This window comes from Zophobas morio, unplaced genomic scaffold, assembly GCF_036711695.1.
Source record: "Zophobas morio isolate AGI-343-1 ecotype UQ-CSIRO unplaced genomic scaffold, CSIRO_AGI_Zmor_V1 ptg000007l, whole genome shotgun sequence".
In the NCBI taxonomy this organism is placed as follows: Eukaryota; Metazoa; Arthropoda; class Insecta; order Coleoptera; family Tenebrionidae; genus Zophobas; species Zophobas morio.
In genome coordinates, this window is record NW_026972112.1 from 9,464,705 (window position 1) to 9,480,446 (window position 15,742).

General features: G+C 34.8%; 1 protein-coding gene across 1 annotated transcript in view; it reads left to right on the top strand.

Moving 5' to 3' along the window:
* The first annotated feature begins 9,697 nt into the window (after positions 1-9,697).
* The window catches only part of LOC135124456 (orexin/Hypocretin receptor type 1-like), a 262,209-nt gene continuing 256,164 nt past the window's right edge, over positions 9,698-15,742 (top strand). The window contains exon 1 of the mRNA XM_064049525.1: positions 9,698-9,897. The gene's annotated coding sequence lies outside the window, so the exon portion shown is untranslated. The remainder of the gene's footprint in view (positions 9,898-15,742) is intronic.

A 15,742-nucleotide genomic window follows, 5' to 3' on the forward strand; every position in this document is an offset into this window, starting at 1 on the left:
TTTTTGTGTGGTCGTTCAAGTTTAAAGTAATTATTCGTGTTTTGGGAGATAAATATTCGCAATGTATATTTTTTTAGATCACTCGACTGTTATTAGTAGATTGTTTGCTGATATCTACATATTTTTGAAATTTTATCACAAATAGCGATCTTCTAATGTGTGTTTTAGGAGTCAGAGTTATCCACGAACTTCTACTAACAAGTAAAATGCTCACTATGACAAAAACTGGGTTATTGCTACTTCCGAGCCATTTTTTCAAATTGTGTTCACTGAAACTCGTGAATTTAGTTCCTAATTACAATGACTATTTGAATCTTTAGACCCTACAGTTACTGTAACACCATTCCAGCAAAGGCATGATACAGGAAATTTACTATAATAAGCTGAAACTATTACATTCCTTCAGAATTTGTAACCGTTCTTAAGTGACTTGACCTGACCTGACCTGACCTGACCTGACCTGACTTGCATTTTGTCCACTTTCTTTCTCCATCTCGGTCTACTGTTAATTTGCATCCATTTTTGTTCCTATATCTTTCAGATCTTTTATTATTTAGTCTTCCCATCTTCTCTTCGGTTCCCCTTGGGTCTATTACTATATGGCTTCCACTCGTTATTTTATTTACTTTCCTATAATTTCCTTTTCTTTAATTACTTTTACTATATCTTCAGAACCTTTCACGCAATCTTGTTAGACTAGGTAGCACAGTTTCCTTGGATCTTCAACCTCCAGCTGCTACGTAAAACCAAGAAAAAACACTCCAAAACGGAGAACGCAACTCAAATAAAGAAATATCTTTCCTTCACACCACCCTCATTCGACGCGCATCAAAGCAAGCTGTGACACACCAAACGTCAACCATCCCCAGCCTTCTTAATTCACCTGTTACTCCTAGTCCCTCTCAATCCCCGAAGCGGATAATCCGATCCATTAAGTTTCCAGCACGCACCATTAATAATGACCCGAATTATAGATCCAGTATCGATATCGAGGATACTCTCAGTTTCCTTTCACTTAATCCACTCTAGATAAGTTGAAAGTAGCGTATATTTTCCACGGCCCTCCGCAATCAATACGCTTCCAAGGTCGTTCCGGAACCGAAAGGACTTTCCCAAAGGGTAATGTTTTGTTTTTGGAACAACCGAAATGTTATTAAGTGAGTGTATCTTTGGTTGTGAAACGAGGGTTTCATCTCCCAGATAATGCCGTCCGTTATTTAAAAAGCACCCGCAGAGTCAGGAAGCGAATGATTAAATTTGATGGGTCGCTCTGGGTAATCAATTGCAGTTTTATCGTGCCGGAGGGCGAATTCGAATCGAATATTATTTTGTGCTGCTTATCGGAGGTTAAATGATTTTGGATGCTTCGGTGGTTTTCCGCTTCGGATTTGATTTGCTGGGGGAAGGGATGTTTACACTAATCGTAATTTCCAAAAGATGAATATTTGATTAGAAAATGGAGAAATTTTGGTCACTCGATGCTCGGGATTGAAAGGCTGCTGGGGTATCGGTTGTAAGATGGAGTCGGGTGACGTCAGTACAGTCTGGAGAGAGTTTCCGTTCGCATGGAATAGTCTGGAATAGCGATAACTTTTTTCTAGTTCACGAGTTTTTCTAGTTTGTTAATTATTCAAATCTCATATGTAACAAAATACAACCTATTTGGAAGATAAACGAAAATATTGTTATATGGCTCATCAGGACACTAAAAATTTAAGTTAAGCTAAGTATTGATTATAAGCAGATATCGCTATTTGCATACATTCTCATGGAACTGCACACATTCCTGGTTATGATGGTTCGTGTTTACAAGGAAATCTCGGTGATTGAGTCGGATGGTCATGGTTGGTTTCCCATTGTTTGAAAAATAGGAAACCTGAGTTTCGCATTGTTGTGTTTGAACAAAACAAAATATTGATTTGTTTTCAAGAAAATAGTATGCACTGCAATGCGTTAATCTAAAATAACAAAAACAGTATAGGTCAAACACCTAGATACTTTGTGAACAAAATGACAGAATATGTTCATAGAATAGAATTTATTTGTGTTATACTAAGTTATTTTACACGTTAAGACAAAACTTATTATTAAGAAAAAGAGACGAGATTATTTAAAATAAAGGACACAATTCAGTTAACCATGTGATCAAAAATTTAAGGTCATCCAGGTCCAGTCGGTGATCTCCGTATGTGGGCCATTAGTGCACTAGGTTGTTCCTATCTTTCCTCTACGCGTTCAATTTATTTAGTTTACTAGTTTTCGTGGATAATCAAATTTGTTGTCAAGCATTTATTTATTTATTTAGTTATTATCATTAACAATAACATAAAAAATAGCGGCTACCACTTCCACTTGTTGTTGAAGCTCTTCGATAATTTCTGGACACTGTTGAATTATTCAACTTCTAAAAATTTCATAAAGTGAAATGCAGTGTAAAGTCAACTGTAGCTCAACCAAAAGAACTTAATATTTCTAATAATAATTAATTATTATGCGACAGCATGGAAGTTATCGAGATCTCGTTACGAAAATAAACGATTCATAATTCAATACCACATTCGTGCTATTTTTGTATTACCTGCTACATTAATACACATGCACACTTTTTAAAAAACTCATTATACTGTTTAATCTCCAATGTACATACGTAGGTATATATAAAGACACTAACAAAAACTGTAAGCAGAGCCTTGGCATATTTGGACGATATTGTTACGAAATAAACCCATACGGTGCCCCGTTAAGACGCCTATGGGTTTTCTCGAGGGCTTTCTAGTATGTACGGCGATGATCATTGGTGACGGCAGCCGGGTGGCGTTCGTCCAAAGAAAAGCCTGGAAGAGAAAGTCGCGATGGGTGCTCCAGAAAAACCTCGACCGCGATTTATCTAGAAAGGGATTTGTCTAAAATAAGTAAATTATCTAGTTTAAATCCTTTTTTAGGCAAAAATGGTCGGATGCTTTGCATAATATTATCTAAAAAAAAAAAGATATTCATCGAGTTTTACGTTTGCGATTATAAAATGGATGCCGAAATACTCTCCATAAATTAATTCGCACGAAAGAACAAATAACCAACGCAACGTTCTTTCCCTAACCCCTCAATTTTGGTTTTACTTTGTCGTTTTATTCGCTTTAAGCCGCGCCAGTAACCAATAATTAATGCTGAAATATATCAATAGTATTAGCGAACTCTGAGCTCTCGAACTGATGTCATGAATAGAGAAGGAAATGAACAAAAGCCGAAGAAAATCCCTCAAAGGTAGAAAATGAAATTCAAACAGTCATCAATGCGTATTTCTGTACAGGATGTACTCTTCCAGCAGAAGCGACTGTTGAATTTCCTCTGATAGAATGCTGCCTCTTATTCAGACTTAAATTTGAATACACTCGAGAAAATCATATTTTGAAAGTTAACCGGAAGGCGAGATTTCAATGCGAAGGAAGTGAGTCGCGAAGTTTTTTAATTATCTCCGACAGGTCGCTTTTTATTTGGAGGGGATTAAGTTTTTTTTGTGGAAATGTAGAAAGAACGTGTTAATTTTACAATGGTATTGGAGAATAATTCTTTCTGGAGAGTTTAACGTTACGTTTTGTGATTGTGTTTAAGAGAAACAAGTGTTTGTGCAGAACGTGGTTGACGGGTTTGCGGGGCTTTAAATCGATAGAATTCTTTCTTGAAATGGGATTGTTGTTTTTATTGGAACTAATTAAAACGTCAAAAATATAAATATCTGTGCTTTTGAAATTTAATACACAGGACGATAAGGTTAAAAACCGCTTTTAGCTGATAATAACAAAGGTTTGCGCTTGAAAAACTCTAATAATTGAGTAATTTCAAGTGAATTACTTCGCGTGAGAATTCCCAAAATGATCTCCAAATTGCTGTTACATTTCGCATCCCATTCTATCCCGCTGTATCTCCTCTCATTCTAAAATTAGAGTGTCTTCCCTTCCCTCGAACCGTCAAGCCATCCGTCAAGGTGGATGCCTTTGAATATATTACAGAGTGGGGGCTTTCCGGGTTTAGCCACATAAGCTCTTAGAAAGAATTTTTTTTTAGAGAAAAGGGCGGGGCTAGCAAGAGAAAAATGCCTTCAGCTGTTCCCCCAAGATAGCGCTATAGTGAAAAAAAAGTTTATTAAACAGTTTACGCACTCCTGATAACTAATAAGAGTGTTATTTCGAAAACTTATGGTTTGGAACTGTTATAAAAACTCCAATTTGCTGCTAGATTCTCTAGCGTTGTAATAGGATACATTTGTTTTCCCTCTTTTCTTTTTTATATTTTACTGAGCTTGTATTGTCACTTAGAACCCCGAATTAAGAATAATGATTTCAGTAATGTAGGATTCAATTCACTTTTTGTTACCCTTACTAGCAGAGAGCCTCAGCTGTGCCATCCTTGACACTTTCTTCGTGTAGAAGTTGAGGCGGCAAAAGAGTTTCCAAGGGTTGTGGATCTAGTTTTTATTGTCTCTAATATTAAGAAACACTAAAATGCAAGATAGTCCGTGTTGGTTGGAGAGGATGAGAGAGTAAAGAAAGAGAAAAATGTAAGTTTCTGCAAGAATGTGTCCGATACCGTCCAGCACGTAAATGGACTGAATGTATTAGAATGAAAGCTTAAGAAAGTAGAATAATAAGAATGTTTGGGTATAGCAATGAGGAGAAAGAAAAAACAAGATACTGTCCTGGTGAGGTTGATAAGTTATGGTTCTGCCTACCTGGTTGATTTGAAGGGTTTTTCAAGTGAGCTCCAGCTATTTTATTTCTTTCCTCATATTGTTTAAATTTTTTCTGGTAAAAAGTTCCCTAACCTTTAAAATAAATGGGCTGCCGGTTCCTTCCATTGTGTGCCTTTGGTTAATTCGTTTTAGATCTTCTTTGGCATTCGTTGTACGAGTACACGGAACAGACGAGTAATTAAGAAGTTTCTATGTATACAAATTTCATTCGAGATACACCCACATAAAACTTTATGGCAGATAATGAGTGAAACCCCTGCACAATGGCAACAGTAATTTATTGCTTTTAACACCCTATGCGACCAGATATCGGCTCGTTCCGACAGAATTTTTCAGGGCCGTACTGTGTTAAAAAAATAAGGTGAAATAAAAGACAAATTGTATTAGTTAAATAATATTTATAAGATTATAAGTCACTTTCAAACTCAGATGAGTCGTTATTTATTGAAATTATAATTTCGTTAGGCCGTGTATTTACAAATGTTGATTCAACTTTTATAACATAACGAATACAATTCTGCTATTTTTCAGAAGATATGAGTTCTGATTGTTGTTTAATGAGATTTACTACAGCGGGAGAACTTTCTGGACGATTATTATATTTTCTAATATTATATCTATAACACTACCGAAAGCAGGTAAAACTTTCAACTCAACCCGAATACGGCTCTGTATAAAATGACCTGTCAAGCCCTTTTCATAATTTATGGTTGCGGTTTCAGGAGCACCGATTTTTGAGTGATTGGTCCCATAAAAATTTATGTGGGTGTATCTCGAATACGGTAACTATATCTTTTAAAGGTTTTTTCATATTTTGCAGTCTAAGTTAAAATTTCTAAATTTATGGTTGAAAGATTAAAATTCGGCCTCGATTGTTTGTGATTTTGTGTTCTCACAAGGGACTGTCGAGCCTTTGGATTATTACTTACCTTTAAATGACGACATTTATTCTTTCTCTCTGAGGATGGTTTCGCACGTACATCATCGCTAGTGTTAGTTACAAAGTTTGAAGTCCTTTCTGTAGATAGGGACGCTTTTACTTGCATCATATTTGACATTAATCAAATCTAGATCCTAGATCTGAAGTGATAAATGTGAGAAACAAAATCACATTTTTGATTGCTAACGGTAAACAACCGATAATTTATCGCTTCGGTCGCGATATATGAGAAACAAAATCGCACCCCTGATCGGAAAGAAGAATGTTCTACGCTTCTTTTCCCATAAAGAGTTTTTTCTCAAGTCATGTTTAATGCTATCGGAGATATTCTTGGCTTTGGTATCCCGATCGCATAAGAAGTAGGATATTTTTGTGTATCCATGCTTTAAGAACAGGGACGAACCTACACTTATGGACAAACACTGATATTCCGATAAAGATGTGACGCTCTCAAGTATAGTAAAGAATTGGAATGAAATGGAATTAAAAACTCTACGCAAAGTTGTGTGTGCGCTATAAAGACTACACAAGCGGCAGCAATGAATTGTTCTTGCATCGAGTTTAGTATTTTTTTTCGTGAGAATTACGTTCAAACAACAATAACTCATTGGAAACGCTATTTAATAACTTCTGCTTGGGTGCGATTAATTATATTGGTCTGTGGAACTGATTTTTAATTGAATATTTTCCAACGAGGGGCGAACTTATCTCTTGGTGGTAAATTTAATCGACGGATTCGTTTGCCAGGGATTTAGGAATTATCGGTTTGGAAGACTATCTATAGATCAAGACAACATTCGATACCGAACTTTTATAATGCTTTGTTTTGTCATGACTAAATAAATGACGGATTATTTAAAATGTGAATATCAATAATGCAAGTTACCAACATAATAAAATTCTGGGGACACTCTCAGGACAGAAAGGGTTACTCCACACAATTTGTAGCTTAGCGTGGTGGGTGAATTTACGTCGCTCGGTGCAGTCCTCCAATACTAAGTCAAGAGAGGAGGTTGGAGTTGTGCCAGCCAAACGGAGTTCTACCCTTCGCTGACGGAGTGCAACCCTTACATAACGGTTGTCCCTTCTACTCTGGACCATGGTAAGGGTGACAGTCAATGAGAGCCTTGAGGGTCTGTGCCCTCGAAAATGTATTAGCGGTGCTGTGCACGTATTTCCGCATTTTCCGAGATTCAACCCCTACGGGGGTGAAAAGTGGTGACTAATTGTGTATGGGAAAAATATTTCTACTGTAAATTTTTGCGTGGAACCTGATATAATGCTCTTCAGCACAAATAATGTAACGGTATTTCAACTGTTTTTGAGATTCTCCCCTAAGAAGCTCAAATGAGGTGACAAAGTTGGTATGAAAAAAAAATTTGTATGGCGATGTTTAATGCTTTCCAACAGATTTGTTACTTGAAACTTGGGAATTATGTAAAATTGTTTATCCTGACGGTGTCCTAGGTGCTATGCATCACAAATGCATACATTGTTTTGCTTATAAGTGGAAAGAAGAAGCTCCTGCCATGTGGTGCGCCGGTGGTAAAGTGAAACTTCCAACATTTGAACCCTTGCCAGATACTCTTCACAGCTTGATTATGGTTTTTCATCCAGAGCAGCTTCATTTTATGGATGGTATTAGAAAGTATAACAATTGTTTTCAGATGACGTCCTTTGGAGCTAAGAAAATAATGGAAGATGGTTTTAAGCACACTTTTAAAGTACAGGGACAGGTTTATCATTTGGTTGGTAGCTTACCTTGCCCCAACAAGAACCTCAATTTCTTCAAATTTACTTTCATTGGTGATGACGAAAGGGAGGCACATTTTAGATGCAGCAATTTCTCTGGTGTGAAAACATATCTGGTCAAACAATTACAAGCGATGTTGCACGAGAGAAATTCATATACAGGGTTATTCAGCTAAGATGACCCATTTATGTTTTTAAAATAGGCAACCCATAATACCGATTCTACTTGAGCCTGGATTACAAAAAATGTTTCAAAACTGAATTGTATCAAAGTTTGCTTATAAATGTATAGAAACGTCAGTGTCAGAAAAATGCCTATGCATTCTTACAATAATAACGAGAAAACCGACATGTTTGCCGAATCTAAAAGAGATTTTTGTGGGCAAATTGTGTTTTTTTATTGCCTGGTAGGTGAACGAAACACATTCAATAAATGTATGACTGTCATGCAACTGCAATAAATTGCTGACTTTGGCTTCATCACTAAACAAAACATACTCAATAAAATTGGGATTAATTTGCATTTGGTTTCTTATAAAGTTAAAAAAATCCAATCTTTGTGGTTGGTTTGTGGGTCGATGGTTAGAGCGGTTAGGATGACATTTATTTATTTGTCTAGCAATAGCAATTTGTCCCATAACTCCCTCCCATATGAGGATTCTCATTAACTTGTGCAAGAAGTTATACTTCATTTTCCAAGCTAGTCGCAGTCTGGTTCCGTTTTCTCTTGTTAGCAGGCTACTTTCTTACGCAACGAATTTTCTAGCCTCTTGAAAATTTTGGGTGTTGGGGCCACACGGTCAGGGTATCTTCGGGCATACAATTGTGCCGTACGCCTAGACTTTTTGTGTCATTCTCCATTACGCGTCCATAACTAAGGATCTTGACGGTTTTCTCGTTACTGAATACATAGGCGTTTTTCTGACACTGACGTTGACTGACGTTTCTACATTTGGCAAACTTTGATACAATTTAATTTTGAAACATTTTTTGTAATCCAGTTTCAGGTGGAATCGGTATTTTGGGTTGCCTATTTTGAAAACATAATTGGGCCATATTAGCTGAATAACCCTCTATGTATCAAGTATAGTTACTATTATATTATATTGTTATTAGAATAGCTTTGTTTCATCATCCCCCAGTCTGTCGAATTTAAAAACTCACGGGACTCACACTTTCAGTCCTTGTTTTACCCGCTTACATTACGAAAGAAACCTTCTGTCCAAATTTCATGTTTCTAGCTCCAGTAGTTATGTTGATGAATCAATTAGCCGAACAGGACAAACACTTTTATACATTGTTATTAATTAAGACTGCACAAACTTAAAAAGTAATAAAACTGAAATCAAAAAATAAATAAGGGGATGAAAAATAATATGTCCTAATTACGAAATCCGCGCAAGCGGAGCTAGTACAGCAAATATTAGTATAAAATTTAAATGGTGCTAACTAAAAAAAAATTTTAATTGACGTCATTATACAGTGTTGGTGGAAAAGATCAGATAAATTTTGGTTAGCCTTTTATCATTTACACGATAAAAAACAAACAAAAAGTTGAACATTCAGTCTGCAGTTGGGGAAATTATCTGTTTAAAAATTTCGACATAGCCGACAAACAAACAACGGACAATAAAAAACAGACGACAGACAGACGCAAATTATCAAAACTTGCCACGCAACGCCAACTCCAATTCGTTTTATTTTCGTCCCACGGTACAAACTCTCTACACACATAAAATTTACAAAAAAGCTACACAATTCAGGAGCTTCGTCTAGATGGCTTCGCAACCGCAGCAACGAAAAATATCACCCACTTCCAGCCAACAGAAACTACAGAAAAATACCCCCAGATAAATTGAAAAACTGCTTCTTGTTTATGTCAACGAATTCCGCCTCAACCGCCACCACACCATCCAAACATCCCCAAATGAAGACGCCCGATCGAGATAACTCGCCACAACAAACAAACCCTTACTCTTTTACCTGTTGACGCGCAACCCCCATTTTCTTATCGCCGCTCCCGCATCTTGCGTCATCCAGTTCACCGGAGTCCGAATCTCGGCCGATTTCGCAACTCGCCCGGAAAACAATATCAACAACACTGACACAACGAAAATAGCACCGCGAAAAGCGGCCATTAAAAAACGCTAATTGAGTAGCGCGATTGCGAAACGATATAATATTTGCAATAAAATTCGGTGATTTTGCGCGCTGTGACTCAACATGTCGTGGAAGTCGCAGTCGTGATTCGGCACCCCCACTGGCAGGTGCACCAGGAGAAGGTCCTCGAAGCCGAAAACTTCACGACATCCGGACTGCCCGGAATGCGGGGAGAAGGCGCCGATGTCTGCACGCTCCGGGCTGAATTTTTCCGGATTGCCCGGAATCGCGCTGACAAGTAAGATGTGGCGGGACTTTGGTGAGGTGACGGCGAGTGACGCGAACTTGGGCTAAAAAGGTAATGCAGCTTGGATGTTTGTTAATTGTGGCGGCGATTAGGTTTAAGTGGCCGTAAGTTGCGGCTTTGTGCGATTTTAACAGGCGATCGAGGTGTTATTATTTTGTTGCCGGGATTTGCGTGTTTTTGAACGAAAAGGAAGAACGAAATAAAGGTAGATTATTAATTTGTAGGTTAAATCCCGGTTGGAAATATGTGTCTGAGATCAGCAAATGGATTTTTACGCAAAAAATTTGAGTAAATTTGTCCACAATTACAACACACTAACTATACAAAATTTTTCAAACAATTGTAATACCTTATGAACAGGCAAATTTATCCACGTGTTTCTTCAAATTTCTGACTTGCTTTTTAACATAAAAAACGAATTATACATTAATAATTAAGTGTTTATCTAAATTATGAAGTTAAATGACTACTTAATGTGAGGATCAATTTTAAACCTATTAAATTAAAAATAGGGTTGAAATTGAACTACAGGTAAAGGTACATGTTGCGTTGTCAACTTTTCAGTGACAACAAATACACCAATTTTGATACAAACAATTAATTTATTTAATAGTCTTAAATCAGGCTTAAATTTTGTTTTTCTTTTTTTTAGAGTTTGAATTTTTTATATCAAAACAATCACACAGGACACACACAATAGGATTTACTTTGCGAAATTTTGAGGTAACGTCATCAAGTTTTTGATGGGGATGAATACACAATTCTGGTTGGCGTTTTATTACCTACATGTTTAGTAGCTTCGAAAATTACGTGCGTAATAAATTTGACAGCAGACAAACAGAAAGAAATAGGCTAGAAAACATGACGTTAGTCATACGTTAAATGGAGAAGTTCTTTAAAGGGTTCTGTATGATATGACCTGATTTCCGGTCTCGCAACAAATTTATTATTAGAACTGACATTGGAAAGAAAGGTGTATTACTCACATTTGAAAATAACAAAATCTTGTTCACTTGTCAGGCTAAAGAAAAATGTAAAATCATTTTAAAAGATATTTTTTAAAAGTTACTCATCCAAGAAAAATACATATTTAAGACTTATCTAACGCGTCCCATTGTTATTTTTGGCCATAATATTGCCGAATATTAATTTTTATTGATATTCTTGTCTCTAATATAATTTTAGAGGCGAACAGAAAATCGATGAAAAAAGTGAAAAATTAAACATTTTAAAACTAAACGCGAATAGTATCACAACTCTAGTAAAATATTTTTGAAAATTAAAAATTCGGAGATTTTAGTGCCAGATTAAACAGTAACCCAATTTTAAACAAATGATTTTTGAAATAATACATGGCTTTATTAACACGTTTGTCTTCTTTTGAAAGTAACTCATTACCAAGATTATTTTTGTTAATCATATTCATTGGCTATATTCAAAATTAAAATAAGTTGCACATTTTAGATCATTAATAACATGACAGTTAAATATAGAAAAACATACGATCGTTTTCACGTTTATTTTGGATAAATTTTGACGGTTCAATTTTGACAGGACTAATTATTACACTTTTTTTTTTTCAAAAACTGAGTTTTTATAAAAATTAACACTGTACTTTGATTATGTATGGGAAAGGTTTACCTAAATTACCTAATAGATTAGTGTATTCTAAAGTTTGTGTACTATTAATCATCGTGCTTGGAGTTAGTTAAACACAGGCTTATGAAAATGAATTTACCGTATGCAGAGACACACATGCATCTATTACTCTACTGACAAACTGCGGTAGGTTACGGAAGTAAACTTGAAATGAATGGCTTCATTAAGTGTTATTAATTAATTGGTGGGTGCATGTAGAGCGTTCTCGAAAATCATCATCAACAAATTCACAATTACTGTGTATATTGAAAAAAAAAAAAATTTTTTATGATAATCCCTATAAGTTAAGATGAATATGTGTCTGAAGTGTTAAGGCTCCTGCGTCATTTATATTTGGAAGAATTCGACTATTAAGCACGTATAGATAACCAACAACAGTGAGAGCAGATCAAAGTATGCATTTGTGTTAAAAGTAAATGAAATTTAATTGATTTTGACTCCTTCAATTACTGTATTTTTATATTTTCGAGAAAATGTGAACTGTTCTTAATTTGAAATAATACGCTTCAAAGATTAAATTTAGAAACCAGTGAATATCATCCATTGAAGAGAAAATGTCGCTTCTAAAAAAGTTATTACTTTATTAAATTTAAATAATGGGGCAAACCTGAAAAATCTTGAAAAATAACGAATTGTTAACATACTACTACTAAACATAAAGAACGATGAAGACGTGGGTGTCCTGGGCCTCGAGCCCCTGGCTAGAACTTAGTGGGTGGTTGAACCGCTCATAACATAATCTCGTCGACTTAACAATGAAAACCAATGTTAATAATAATAAGGATAGTAACGCGTATTACAACTTAGAGCTATACTTCTAAAAAGAGTTTTATAAAATGTATTTTATACCAAGTACTTAATCGGATGTTTATATATCGTGTGATACGTCAAAAGCAGTACTTGCACTATTTAAAAGCAGGAGGTGTTGATTTCTTATTCCTTATTTGCCTTGAAGCGCTAATTAAATTTTTTGTGTTTGTAGATAATTATTGTTCTTATATCTGCAGTGGATTATAATAATTATATGTCATTTTGAACATAATTGCTATCGACTTTAATATTAGGTGATATGGAAATGTAATGTAACCATTAATGTAATAGTTTCTGGGCGTGTTTTATTGCAAGATGCAAGTGATATAGTTGTGAAAATTTTAATTTCGCATTGGTTGATTGTCATTATTGGTTCCACAACTATTAAAAATATTTTGTAAAGAATTTTATTTGCTTGACATGTACGTAAGGACAGTTTGTCCATTTTTATTTAAATATAACTGTCGTTCTACAAAATGGTTTAATTTTAAAAGTTATAATTTGCAACGTTTTTGGTTTTATCGCCGCGCTGTCGTTGCGTAACATTATTTTATTTTTTTGTATAAAGAATCGAATATGGATGTTATATAAGTTTATATGTAAAAACAAAAACAAAAGGTGAAATACAGCTCTGCAATATATAGGGTTTATATAAATGATTGGTGGAAGCGTGCCGCCTCTGACTTTATATGGATTTTACTAAATGCTCAAGGACTCACAACAAATACCATACGCATCTGTATAACATTTTTAATAAAACTATTTCAGTACAATAAAGAGAAGCACATGTATTGTAGTTAAACGTCACAGTAAAAGTTGAAAATTTCACTATTTTGTTCAAGACACATCTTCACTTTCTTTGTCTTATTTTCAAATAAGTTCTGTAACATCCTTTCGTCAATGCTTTGGACCCACTGTTCAATTTTATGTTGAAACAGGAACTCCTGACTGCTGAGACAATCTTGTCAAAGATGTCAAATCATCAACAACTTCCAGTGAAAGTCTTTCAGGAGATTTCCCTCTGTTGACACTACCAGTTCAAACAAATCTGATGATTAAATCTAGAATTTAAAAGAAAAACGTTAGAACAATAAAAACGATGACTTTAAATGACAAGTTACAAATGACATTAATGACAAGTGAGAACTGTCATTGAGACATAATTTCAACGAACCTAGATTTTTGAAATCCATGACCAAGTACGCCCTTAGCCTCATTTATATGTATATATTAGAGCTTCAATCTTTCACCTCATTGTATACAATCGATTCGTTGCTAAGCGATAACATGACGCCATCAATTTCTTAATTTTGCAACTTATAACGTTTACTATACCAAATAATTATTTATAGTACAATTCGGCCATAAAAATATTAACAAGCTACGTAAAATAATAGGTCACGAACAACTAAAACAAAACATCATCTTCATTATTGCTACTAAACTGCAAATGAGGCTCGATCCAAGTTGACTTTAACCAACTTTCATAGAACCGGTACTTTTGGAAGCAGAAAGAAAATTTCGGCGATAAACAGATGCTCGAAAAGCGGAAAAAACGACGAGCGTCGATGTTTACGCGCTCCGGGAGAGTCCCGGAACTTTGTAACTTTTTCCGGATGTCGGTTCGTGTTGGTGAATCAGATGTGTTTCACTTTGGTGACGCGACGTCGCCGTCGTGTGAAGCGAAGGTGAGCCAAAACGGCAATTAAGTCTGGTTATTTGTTAATTTTCTTGTGATTCGATTTAAGTGGTCGTAAAGTTCACGGCTTTTACACTTTTAATAGACGATTGAGGTGTTTTAGCGGAGCACTTATTATTTACTAGTTTGCAGCTTTCGTGTTTTTGTAATGAAGGTGGAAGAGGGAGAAGGGAAAAATTGGGGAGTTTTTTACGAGGAAGCTACAGTGTCAAGGAGGTTTTAGAGGCGTGACAACACGGAGGGTGACGGTAGAATTTTAAATAAATAAGAATGTCTATTTGAAGTAGGTAAAGTTAGGATTTTTTTCTTTTTAGAACTTGAATATAAAAAAAATATTCATTAATTTGTCATTTTATAAATACTGATGTAAATGAATCTATTTTTAAACATTAAAAAGCGCGACAGATAGATTTTTGTTAAAAATACTCTGTCAGAACAAAGGTTTCTAATTTCTTTGCTGTTTTCGCATGAACAACACGTTGCAGTAGAATCAGGTTGGCTCAATAAATCTTTGTATTGTTGTTTCTTTAACCCTGTCGTGAACTTGAAGAACTATTAACTTTCTATGACTCCTCTGAGGCGAACTTCAGAAAGAATTATTTGTTTCCAGGTGTTGATATCATGATATCTTATTTATTAACTTTGGAGTCGTAAAATGAAATGAGAATACTATTATTTAACTGATAAATAATTGTTTTTACCATTAGTTAAGTCTTAATAACTATAATTGTATGTATAAGTACTATCAGGTGAGTTTTTTTTGGTTTGGTTTAATAGTCAATAATAATTTTAAACTGCAAATTTATATGTAAGTAATTTTTTAAACCTGAATTCAAGGTGCTTAGAATATTTTTTTTTATTGGTAACTTTGAAGGTTACTGTTTAATTTAACTTTAATCCTTACAAGATATTAATGATAAGGGTTGAAAAGATTACTAGACCCGGTATTTAGTAATACCCGATAGTACTATGCATTGCAGTTTTATTATTTATTTTTTAATTATAAATTGCTCTTAATTTTTTCTTGGCTAAATTATAAATACGTTTTTTTTTATTTGGTTTATGTCGGCCCTACTCATTTTACATTGTATGGTATACTTTGTTTATTCTTTCTTTTATCTTCCTATTTATCTTTTTTCTTGATATTCATCGTGTCCCATGATCTATTTGTTCCCAGTTATCTCTGGTCTATGTTAATATTATTATTATTGTTTTCTGTGGTTACAGTCATTTGAGCTGACCAAAATAAAACATCATGAAACTCAAGCAAAGTTTGATTTAATGCCAGTATACTTCATTCATATGCAAAAGCCAGTGTCATTATTAATTGCTGTGTTAATTAATGCAAACACAATATGAATAAACTGCCTCGTTTTCGTGGGATTTGTAAAAGTATAAATGGGTGCGAATATCAAACTGAATTACCAAGTGTACAGAATGTTTTTTTTTTTAAACAACAGATAAAAATAACATTCATTTTTTGTACAGGAACAGAAAAATTTCCAACTAGAATTATATCAGGATAACCACGTTCGCTCAACTACTTTGAGAAAAAATCAATTTAATACTTCTGCCGCGTTATTTTAGTTATGTAGGTAGCTACTTATCCCGAACAAAACTTACGGCGTAACTTCACTCAAACCCGAACCTTTTCCCTCCAGAGTCCTAATCTTTTCTTGTAAAGCTAGAGCGTGCTCAGATTCACAACAACTTTAATACTGAACTTCT